The sequence below is a fragment of the Cyprinus carpio genome, chromosome B22, assembly GCF_018340385.1.
Source record: "Cyprinus carpio isolate SPL01 chromosome B22, ASM1834038v1, whole genome shotgun sequence".
Taxonomy (NCBI): Eukaryota; Metazoa; Chordata; class Actinopteri; order Cypriniformes; family Cyprinidae; genus Cyprinus; species Cyprinus carpio.
In genome coordinates this window covers 1,194,526-1,204,737 of record NC_056618.1, presented here as the reverse complement: position 1 = coordinate 1,204,737, position 10,212 = coordinate 1,194,526, and positions in this window count along the sequence as shown.

The following is a 10,212-nucleotide window of genomic DNA, read 5'->3' as shown; positions in this document are numbered from 1 at the left end:
GTTAAGCATCTTCCTCCTGTAGAAAAACATAAAAACATAATATGGCTTAATGTATTAAGATACATTAAGTGCAATTAAAAGATGAAATTCAATATATAGTTATTATTTAATGTACTACAAGACAAGCAGATGGCCATGAACACAATGCACAAACTTCACTTGTCCTCCCATACAGCAAAAACACTTAATGTGGCATAATAACAAATGATAAAGAAAATTCAGTAGCCTGTATGTCTTGTAGTTGACTCAAAGCACAACAGACCAGCAAATAAGTACGTGCATTTTGAAATGCATAATGATATAAAAGAGCTGCAGGCAGTTTATTCTATATGAATTAAAAATTCTTATGCAAAACTTTGCGTGTTGCGTTTATTCTGGGCTCCCCTGCTTGTCTATAGGCTACATATTAGTTATGCGTTTTAATAATAAAGAGGAGCATATTGAGTTCGGTCTTTATAATCTTATTCCGTTATGCTACATTCTAAAACGTTTTGTGGTATGGGAGGAGAATACTATATACATATTCATTACATTAATAAACTGTATACTGAATTTGATATTTTAATAGCATCTTAATCCATTATGCCATATTAAGTGTTTATGTTTTTCTACAAGAGACTTTGCACATTGCACTTATATTCTGCTGTTCTCTGGCCACGGATTTGCTGATTTTCTTTTTTTTTTTGTCTTCACCACCTGGATACTGTTGAAAAATGTTAAAAGATTCAAACAAAAAGTCATAAACAACTGGAACAAAATAAATAAAAACAGCAAGTGACGTCACTAGCAGTGCAAGGTCAAGTCTGCAGCCAGACCCTCTTGATTTTTTCACTGAACCAGAGGAAAACTTTGAGAAGGAAGATAATGGCACAGTCTCCCTGCTACAATAACTGTAGTAAGGCTTTCCTTTGTGTATAATAAATACAATTTTGGCTTTTGAATGCTCAGGAATTTCAGGCTATGAATTAAAGGTAATAATGTTGTAAATAACATTAATTTTCTTGCACAGAACAATCATTTTACTTCATAAAATAGCTGTTTTGCCTGTATTTATTTATTTATTTATGTATTTGGCTTTCAGAGTGCCGGTAGATGCTGACTTGCATTATATGAATCACCAAGTATCACGGTTTCAGATAAAAATCCTCTGGTCTGGTTATCCCTATTGCACTATGAGAACTTAATGCATGATCATTAACACACTGGAAGACTTGATATACTGACCACTGATGGTAACACTGAATCTCTTGCATATGGGTTTTTCTGGGGATGGTGCCTCTGCAGCTCCTGTTGCTGCTGATGATCTTCAATTTATAGAGTCCAGAATGTATGGTCCTGATGTTATTGATAGTGAGATCTCCATTTGCATTCAGACTTAGTTTGGCTTCTGAATCTCCCATCAGCACCATCAGATGTCTCTCTGGACACTCTATTGATTTTAGCAATGAGACTGCCTTCAACTTCATACCACCACTCTATCGTGTCATCACTGGGTATTTCAGTAAGACCAGTGCGTAGAGTGACAGAAATCTCCCTCCATCAGTGACTTTTTACCTTCACTTTGTCACAGCTACACACAGAAACAGAATAGAAATGTATTCATGAGTTATGGTATTATTATTAAAAAAGCAGCATAAACAACAGAAAATACATTTGAATGAGGAAATGATTTAATAATTTTTTTTATTCTGAGTGAAACAGTTGGAGTGGTTACTACAGAAAAGTTAGAGATCCGTTTTAGTTTTATGCATGCATTTATTTTGTTAAACAAATTAATGTTCAATTTTTTTTTAATTCAGTTCCTTCCCCAAACTGCCCCACATTTCAATTCAAAAAGGGGAAAAAAAAAATTGACACCATTTTCAGCTAAAAGATAAAAAACTTTGCATGTGTTTTGGCCTTTCATTTACATGACAATGGCGTTTTGGGGGCCTGAAAACAAAAACTTTTGAAATCAGGTTTTGAAGTGCATGTTAAAATGGTGACATCATGAACATGGGTCAGTGTTGGGGAGTTACTAGTTACATGTAACGGCGTTACGTAATTTAATTACAAAATAAATGTAACTGTAATCAGTTACAGTTACTAAGAAAGAATTTGTAATTAAATTACAGTTAGTTATGAAAATTTTAACGATTACAATTAAATATTTACGCACATCCACATACAGATTTAATTGATTTTCTTCCCCAATTGCACTGAGACATATGACCCTATAATTTCCGCCGATGCAGAAAAAACACAGACTGGTTCGCAAAATCCAGTCATAAAAACGGAATACCTATAGCCTTTAGTATAACGCGGACGGAATACAAAACATGATATGGACATAAATCAAAAGTAGGTTAGTACATGTAAATCAAAACATGATATGGACTAGTGTCTGTGAATATTAAGCGCAAATAGACAATATATAAAATCCTGCACGTTCTGCGTTGTCTGCAGGCGAGACTTGGGCCATCGGGAGAACCGGATAATTCCCAGTGGCCTGGCAGCCGATTGTGTCCCCCTTTATTTTTTAAAATTATTATTTGGTGTAATTTGCAATGTGCCGAATCTACTGGTAAAGGCGGATTATGATCCGAATCTGCACATTCGATAATTAAATATCTAATGAATCATTCGAAATCGGTTGTCGGAACTGCAATGCTTGGGCTCGCGCGCTACAGATCGCCGCATGCCGCCATACGCGTTTGGATCAGGACACCAAGAGTAATCATTGGCGAGATAGAGAGAGGAGCTGGAGTGACCTGTGGAGCGGCGCCACAGCTGGATCAGAGAAGCAACTACTACTGTTCAGTCGATATGGTTTCAAGTGCAAGGTCAGTTTTCATCTGTAATCTAGATGCATATTGTAATTTTATTGGTCCTTCGTTTACCGTAGTTAAGCAAGGCATGGCAGCACATTGCGCTCACAATCACTCAAAATACTTTACAATAGATAATAATGATGTCCCTTTCATAATGCGTTACAGCTAGTAATTTAGCAGACAGAAAGAATCATATAATTTTATAATAGCGTTTGGGGACAAACTAGGGCAGACAACAACACAACCTTACGCGAAACAATAATGTCCATAGACTATGCCATTGTTACCACAATTAACCAGTTTTTTGCTACAACTAACCGTAGTTTTGAACCATGGAATTTGTAGTAAAAAATACAAAATGGTAATTAATTTGGCCAAAAAAACAAAAACAAAAACATGGTTCTCTGTACTTGGTTACAAAACATGGTATAAATCACTCTGTATAAGGTAAAAACATGGCTCATGTTTCATTTCTCAAGAATGATAAAGTATATTGTAGTGATGTACTACTTTTTGACATGTAGGCAATTTGAGCAAAGTGCATAGTTTTTGTTGTAATTCTTGAGTATTAAAATCATGAGAGAAATTAGATATCATGGCAAAATAAAGAGACGGAAAGGAACCAATGGAAATGAAGGTGCAGTTCAGGAGAAGAGAACTTTTCTAATTATTTTTCATGTCGCTCGCAACTAACAGGATTTTAAAATTGTTTTAGTGTGAATGGTCCACACATAAAACATTGTGATTGTTTGTGAGTGTGATGATGCTCTTCGGCCTATACATATGCTAATATACATATATATATCTTATATATATAATATAGATATATATATCTATATTATTATGTGGGGCCGGGACTTTACCGCGTTAATTGAGATTAATTATTAATGACACAAAAAAATAACGCGTTAATTAAGATGTTAATTACATTACCAAAAAAAATGTTCCGCATTTTTAATAACTTATTTTTGCACCGCGGAACGTTTTCGTCAAATCGACACTGGATGAGTTTTCGGCGTGACCGATTATACTAGAGCACCAACTAGCGTTCATGACTTCGCACAACACCAAACCACAGGTGAACAATGAAAAGAAGCAGCAAACGCTACCGCTTTTGGTGGCTCCTTGAGGGGCTAATTTTGTTATAAAAACGAGACGGATGGGAAGCGTTTGATAATAGCATGGTTTGTGTGCAAGCGAGGCAACAAGTCATAGAGGTCTCCTCGAGGCCAATGGGGTTGTGTGTTACTGAAATGTTGATCCAACATGCATGGTTCCCTAAGCAACAGCGAGATTTAGTGTTTGTTCATCAGGATATTGGAAAATGGGGACTGAGGTCAATCACCTGGGGGGCACTTAACACGTTTTTTTTTTTTTTAAAAGTCGACCCTTTTATGTTGAACTATGTATTATTTTGTTTGGATACTTTTAGTTGAACTCTTTCATTGTTTTTGGGCCAAGGTTATTGAGAGTTGGTACTTAGTATTGTTATGGCCACTCTGAAGCAACAGAGAGAATGTTTTTCTAATAGATGTTTTTTCCGATGTTCTGAATGTACTTGACAGTATTGTGTTTTACTTAAAAAACGGTTTACCGAAGTTCCATCCCTATAAGCTAACTGAATTTCTGAAATGTACTAGTTCTCAATTGTTTTCGAATCATGCCCTATTAGCTACACTTACATGGCCAAAAATCGCACTGTTCTGCTAGACTTGTGTATGAACCAAAATAACACTATTTTGTGTTGCGTAAGCTTATGTATCTCAGTCATTATTACAATGGTATCCTATAAATCCATGTGAACAAAAATTACGTTACTCACTAAGTGTCTCACGTCCAAATATTTATTTTGCGATAAAATGCGATTAATTTTGATTAATTAATTACACCGCCATCTATTAATTTCCTAATTGGAAGGGTCCCGGCCTAAATCTATATATTATATATATACTATACTATACTCTAATATATATATGCATATATATATAAATATATCTATATATTAGTATATATATATACATTATACTCTAGACATTTATTATTTTTTTTTTTTGAAACAGCGCTTTACAAAAGAACAGCAATGTATCAGGAGTTCTAGTACCGAGAAAAGGACAAAATGCTTATAAGAGTAACTGTAAACTGTTGATGGACTTAGCTTTATTTATTATTATTTTTTAATCAATCAGCTATTTGTTTTTTTCCCAACCATACTACGGTTAAGATGCAGTGTTTTGCCTGTAGTTATCAAAGATTTGGTTTTCAAAACAGTAATCAGCTACACAGTGTCCTTCTATTTGATACTCTGCATTGAACTTCCAGAATCGATCGTCAAAGTAATAAGCAGTACTAAGTCTTATTTGGTGGTGACTTGTGTTCACATTTGATCATCTTAAGTCATGTGATACGGATTGTGACAGTCTAACAATGTGAGGCACTAATGTAAGGTTAACCCGGCATGGTGTAAATGTTTTGAGATGATTAACATTCGACAACATAAACCTTCATATAGACATTTAGAAAAGTACTCAAAAAGTCAACTTCAAATTAATCGTGTACAGTTAAAGAAAACGTACACACTTGCTCTGCAACAACGTTACCACTAGATACAGTTTAAATCTACTCACGTAATTTGTAATCTGTAACCACTTCCATTTCCGAAAGCTAAACCTTCCCACACTGATCATCTCTGTGAAAATGGTAGCAATCAGGCACTGGGATCTTGGACATTAAGCCCTATTTGCCACGTGCAAGTTCTTTAACAACCTCCAACAACAATGGCAGACCACAGACAACATACATGATACAAAAAAAAATTATTGTGAATAATATATATCGAGTTTTAAACAAAGTCACTAGCATGTTTGGAGCGGATCTGTGTTTTAGAAATATCTATATCTTAACTTATTTGACATGTTTACTTTGGGAAATCCTTTTGGCGATAGTAAGCCAAAGCCACAGCTAGCAGCTACAAGCAGCAATAACCAAGGACCGAATACACAGCCTAAACAGATTCCCTGCTAATTATGGCACCTGTAGACAGACCTGGAGCTGGAAGACAGCTGCTGACGACAGACAGTGAGGTGTTATTCATTGGGGATGATCTGAAATGAACTTTGAAGATAAGCTTAATGGATACCGTCGGGTCATCACCGTGAGTTACGCACACCACTGACCGAAACAAAGAATCGCTGTACTCTCTCACTGCCCTGATCTTTTTAGTTCTATAACAGTCCAGAGTCTGAAGATTCTGGTGTTCTTGTGATAGTCAAGATACCAGTCCCTGATCCAGCTTCCAGCATCGATCTATGTGAATCTCTCATATATCATTGTTTTCATGAGTTCTGGTTGGCATCGATGTCACTTTAAGCCAGGAGGTAATGGCCTTTTTCTGCAACAACCTCCATCCTAGCGATTATTGCATCTACTGTGCAATTTCGACATCAGAGTTGTAGAGTGACAAGGATCTCCCTCCTTCGCTGATAACTGAACACTGGACTTATACTCCATCTCTTAGCAACGCCACCCCAGCGGGAAAACCAGAAGAATGTGAATGTCAATGTTTTGTAACTGTAATTTCTCCGCAAAACATCCTCACGCGTAACTTCTTCATCACTCATTAATAACTGCGTTATCAGCACAGACATGTGTTCAGTTATTCAAACCTTATGGTTATGATCTTAATGGTTGAATAGGAAACCATCCAAACTAACCAAAATAGCACTCTAGACTAATTAAATGCCGCTGCACTTTTGTTTTTTGCCCCCATTTTTCATCAGAGCTGAACTCAAAGGTCTACAACTTTATCTACTGTACACACAATGCCCGTGACTTCTCATCAAATATTGTTCACAAATCTTTGTTAAATGAGGCACTTGCTTCCTTGTCGAGATAATCCATTCCACCTCACAGGTGTGTATATATCAGATGCTGATTAGACAGCATGATTATGGCAAAGCATGTGGTCCTTAGGTTGGCCACAATACAAGGCCACTCTCTAATGTGCAGTTTTATCACACCGCGCACAAGCCACAGATGATTGTCAAGTTTTGGAGGGTTCCACGGTGTAACTCACCCACACGATCCTCAGGAGTGTCCCCATCAGTCAGGCATCTTCACATTGCCAAGATCGTACGGAGATCCAGCCACCCGGATCAGATGCTGCATAGCAATGCAGACTTGCATACCACAGAAGTTCTGGCAGAAACTGATCAGCAGCCCTGACGGCAGTTCGTCAGCGTAACCCAACCTGAGTGGGCAGACTGCTCACATTCGATGGCGTCTGGACTTTGTCACAAGTCCTGCCGGCCCGAGACTACGAACTCACACACAACCCTTTCGCTTGTGAGTCCGACTCTCTAACCATTAGGCCACACTTACACACAATGTGTATGGGTTTCCCGGGTGTGAGTGTTGTGCTGAATTCCAACGTTGTGGACCGGCAGTGGCCCCTGGTTGCGGTGGGGTTTTGGTATAACGGCAAGGCAATATTTTAAGAACAGACCCGATTATAGGTGGCATTTTAATTGATGGCATTTTGACCGCACAAGAGATACCATGACGAGAATGCCTGCAGCCCCCTGGTCTGTGCCATTCATCCAACGACCATTCACCTCATGTTGCTAACATGAGAATGGCACGGCCCCATGTTGCAAGGATCTGTACCACAAGTCCGGGAGAGCTGAAACCAGCCCTGTTCTTGCAGGTCAGGTGGCATCATACACAACCGGACCTGGCCCCCATTGAGCATTTTTGGGGTGCTCTTGGATCGGCGTATACGACAGCGTGTTTCCAGTTCCTGCCAATATCCAACAGCAACTTCACACACGCCATTGACGAGAGGAGTGGACACCAACAATTCAACAGGCCACACTATCAACAACCTGATCAACTCTATGTGAAAGGAGATGTCGTGTTGTAACTGCGTGAGGCAAATGGTGGTCACACCAGCTATACTGACTTGTTTTTCAGACCCCCCCAGACCCCCCAAATACAGTACAAACTGCACTTTTAGAGTTGCCTTTTTATTGTGGCCAAGCCTAAGGCACATGTGCAATAATCATGCTGTCTATCAGCATCATTGATATGCCCACACCTGTGACGGTGGTGATGGATATCTTGGCAAAGCGGCTTTACTAACACAACAAACAGATTTGTGACACAATATTTGAAAGAAACAGGCATTTTGTGTACATAGAAAATACTTAGATCTCTTAAGTTCAGCTCATGAAAAATTGCTGGGAAAAACAAAGTGTTGCGTTTATAGTTTGTTCAGTGTATAATTAATAGCTCAAGGGGTCAATGTGAACAGTGTTGAAACAGAAAACAAAAAAAAAAGTCAGGGTGTAGAATGACGCAAATTACTGACATGCTCATCCTAAACTGGACATTGTATGCAAAGAAAGACTTTGAGATCCTTACCTGAGACATTCACATAAATTATCTTGGACATTATTTTTTTCTCTAGTGATGGTTTCTTTATATCGTCCTGGAGTGTCTGATTCTAGTGTGTTTCTGATGGATTGAGAGGATCCACTTTTTTGGTCCACCTGTAAATCTGCCTCTGATCCCCACATCAGTGACAAAAACAATGAGGTGAAGTCAATTCTTTCTTCAATTGAGAGATATAGAGTGTCTTTTAGGTCAAAGCATCCACAGTATAGTATCGTTACCATTCAGTATTTCGGTAACATCGTGTGTATAGTAACAGAATCTCCCTCCAAGTCACCGACACAGGCTCGGGTCCTTCACTGTCTCTTCTGTACCAGGACCCACCTGATGAACAAAAAGATCACAGGTTTCTATATTCTCTGGGGGTATAGGAGAACTCGAGCCTCATATAAATGCATTGAAGAATGGAGATAAATGTACTCAAGAAGCAAAAACTGCAACTCATTGTCTGACATTATAAACAAAAATAAAAAATGAAAGCAAATTCGGCTTTATTAAAAGTTTAGGCAAAGAGGCAGACATTTTACCAAACCGGTGTTTTTTACGATAAAGATATTCGTTTTACTAATTTTCATGTGACGAAAAAGGCTCTTTGTCGATCGAAAGCAACATCAAATTTGATTGTTGGGCGCGAGGTACGGGCAACAAACTCGTTATCTCAAGGCCAGTGACACACAGGCCATTTTTCAGGAATTAAGTTCAACTTTCCTAGAGTATAGTAAACCGGTTAGCCTTGTGTGGAGGACTGAAATCCAGATATAACTACAAAACGCTTTTTCATTTGGATTGTGTTATTGGAATTGTTATGGACGAGGTATTTGGGTCGAATGTGACTACCGAAACGTTCCATTAGACATCGACGGTGACTTATTTGTAAGGCCGATTGTTACCTAGGAAATCATCCACAAATAGCCTCTTTATAATGTTAGTATTAAACGCGTTGGTTTCTTTCTGCGGTCAGTTCGATGCGTGTTGATGCAGCAATTTGTTTACAAAACTGTCGTTCAAATTCGGAACCGAAAGTAATAGTTATGCCTTAAGATGTAAAAGTCCTAAAACTTAACCCGCCCAGGGATAAAAAACAGAACAAGCAGTAACCAGGTTCTCACAGGTTTTTGTAGAGAAGAATCTTTTCATTTACATAAAGAGGACTATCAATGAGATTATTCAATACTTTTGTGACCTGATTTAATCGGTGTTTGGTCGTCTCAGAAGCCCCACGAACCCCACACAGAATGACGAGATAAAACACAAAAAAACTCAACTCCAAGTACTATCCGCGCGGCAGCCTGTTGCGCGGTGAAATCACTTTTTTTTACATTACATTGTGTGTGGGTGGTTTATCTGAGATCTAGTATTCTAGGTATGTTCTAATTCCAGGAGTGCATGTAAACCACCCACACATGCATGCTAAAGTTTCTTAATTTAGAAGGTGTTTTTGTTTTATAGAATTTAGATATATGTCCAATAGTCTTAGAACTGGTAAAGTAAAAAATGTAAAATTAAGCAAAATATTCCCTTGGCAATTGATACAAAAAGTGATATAATAAGGGCCTATTCCAACAAGCCACACACGAACTACCACACCATAGCGCATACAGTATTTACATGTGAGTTTCTCTTGAGATTTTAAGTTAGTTTCCACTATTCAGAAACACATCACATGATCCCTGGTCTTCTGACATTGACAGATTTACTTTCTTCTTGCATGTTACAATGATGGCAAAAAAAATGACAATAATATTGGATAATGTTGATAATCTAAATGTTTAATTAAATGATAAATGGTAAGTAATATCCGGCATATCTGATCAATATTCTAAAAGTCTTATTACTGTGTTCCTTAACTACTGTGTGTCTCTTCTCTAGGTTGATCTAGATTTTAACATCACCTACATTAATATTTGTCTATGTCACTTATTAGACTGTCTTTGTGGTTCACATATTAGCTTAC